Source organism: Sinocyclocheilus grahami, unplaced genomic scaffold, assembly GCF_001515645.1.
Source record: "Sinocyclocheilus grahami isolate Dianchi unplaced genomic scaffold, SAMN03320097.WGS_v1.1 scaffold760.1, whole genome shotgun sequence".
NCBI classification, from domain to species: Eukaryota; Metazoa; Chordata; class Actinopteri; order Cypriniformes; family Cyprinidae; genus Sinocyclocheilus; species Sinocyclocheilus grahami.
In genome coordinates, this window is record NW_015505939.1 from 321437 (window position 1) to 323803 (window position 2367).

Genomic DNA, 2367 nt, shown 5'->3' on the forward strand with positions numbered 1-2367 from the left:
ATTTATTTTTTTATTCTTTTCACTAACATTTAGATATAAAAATGTTATAAAACGTCAACCGTTAAAAACAGCTAGCTAGTTTAACTGATTATCTTAAAAGATATTATTTATTATTTATTAACACGTTCACTGACAAACGAAAGCGATGAGCCCTGTTTTGCCCGGTTTGCTCAGGTGATGTTCGACATGTAGCTTATATAATGACACATGATAGAAGATTTGAAAAGATGAACATTTATTTTAGTATCAATACACATGGCTAGACAGGTGATGAACACATCTAGGTAACATTTATAATTAATATTTGTCTGATATGTTGCAAGATCATTTTAAAGAACGATGTGTTTAAAGACAATAAAAATAATATCAAAAAGAGATTGGTCCCGCCTCTTGTTGATTAATGCCAGCGGTGACGTTCTACAATAGACCCTTTTCACAATGACTTCAGCTAACTTCTGCTTTTACACAAAGAAGTGTATCTGTACTTCCATTATACCTTTACACCGGAGGCTTCTCGGGAAAATGGGGTAAAATCTTGAAATATAAAGGTGTATGTTAATTAGTAAAATGAATGTACTTACAGTCAGGTTCTTTTGCAAATGATATTCTACATCTGCTTTTGATGGTTGGGAGGCTAGCTTGCAGCAACTGTAGCAATATTATAGACTTGCTTTCAGATTTGTATTATAATGATTATATATGCACACAAAATATATACTTAAAGCCATTTCACTTGTTATTATGGTTTATGTCATTCCCTGGATAATTTATTTGGTTTATTTCTGTTGTCGCTGTGATGATTGTAATAGTGAGTGCACTGTAAATTCTCTGTGTATGTTTACATGCAAGTGTAGTTATTCTGCAATAAAAAAGACAAACGTCATGAATTTTTTAATATAGGACACAAGTCATATTTTTAATATTAAATATTCTCATCCATAAATCTGAAAATAAACCCAATATTATCCAGTTAAGAATAAAATGGCTTTATATTGAAACAATGCAAGAAGGACCACCGCCAAGCCGTGTGTGCTGCAGAATGTGATGTAGGTGGAAAGACAATCATTCATTTAATTTTCATAAGTAAGGATTTCATATTATATTTTATGTATTCAGTACAGTATGGAGCACTGGAAAAGATCCTTCAAAACTGTGTGCAAATATCCGTAAAATTAATTGATATGAAGATAAATCTTGCTGTAATCTGGCCTGTTATTTGCAGAGTATTTTTATCTTGATATTGTATTAATCTCTATTTTCTTTGGGCGCTGCGAGTCCTTCCTCCCTGCAAAATAATTCAACACAAAAGCATTTACTGAGCTCTCATGAGTGCAGATTGTTCCAGATCAATGTGAATCATCTGAAAAACTCACCAGCTCTTCTTGCACAGATGATCTGAAGAAGAATCACAGTAGGAGCAGCAAACACTGCAGTCTTAAGAATGATCAAAATCTCTGCAGGAAAGATGGACAGATGAACAGAATCAAGACTTTCTAAATGAAATCAAAGGTATAAAATGATGATAGTTCTTGACAAAGCACTGCAGACTGACTGTTTCAGCATTAATGAACTCTCGTACCTCTGAATAATGATCCATGAGTCCTACAGACTTCAGTTTCTGCTGGATCTGTGATCATATACTGTATGTTAGTTCAGTTCAAACATAATGAACATAGAAACAAAACATCTTAATACTTAAGCTTCACATCACAAAAATGATAAATATGTACCAGACCTGTGTGAACTATATTAATAAATGAAAATGTCTCAGTTACGTATGTAAATCTACTCCTAGAAGAGTCGCCTGCTGACTCGACAACAACACACTCTTCTTCTGCTCGTACTCCAAGACTCCTCAAATGATCGAGAAGCACGTCTCATGAGAATGTGGACGCCCTGGAGCTGCATCAAGGCCAGAGCCACGTCCAAGACAAATAACTGTGATTATTGCAATTATGATTTTCATGTGTAAAAATGTCATTTTAACCTGATATGTTCATCTTTTTTTTTTTCAGAGTTGAGAAATGTTTTTTTTCTTACAGACAAAAGACAGCAAAATTGAACACATTCACATTGTGAAATCACATTTATAAAACTGATGGATTCCACTAGAAAAAAGGTCTTCTTCCTTATATACAAGGCAAATATCATTTGTTTAACCTGACTTCCAGCCACAGCCTTAGATGAAATCAACTGAAGATAAAAGACATTCAATCTCTCAAGATCTGATTAAACAACTCCACAAACAGCATCACCAGCTTCCCTCATTACTAACCAGACTGACTTTATTTCTGTAACATCTCTACAGAAGCTCGTATTGAGAACTACAGAGGTTTAGATGTTGATGATTTATTGGAAATAATATTT

At 33.7% G+C, this 2367-nt stretch overlaps 1 long non-coding RNA gene across 1 annotated transcript in view; it reads right to left on the reverse strand.

The window, feature by feature from the left end:
* Positions 1–1017: 1017 nt before the first annotated feature.
* The window catches only part of LOC107561223 (uncharacterized), a 4085-nt gene continuing 2735 nt past the window's right edge, over positions 1018–2367 (reverse strand). Inside the window, exons 3-5 of the long non-coding RNA XR_001605825.1 lie at positions 1580–1627; positions 1374–1454; positions 1018–1285 (exon numbers count right to left, since the gene is read on the reverse strand). This is a non-coding gene — a long non-coding RNA (uncharacterized lncRNA). The remainder of the gene's footprint in view (positions 1286–1373; positions 1455–1579; positions 1628–2367) is intronic.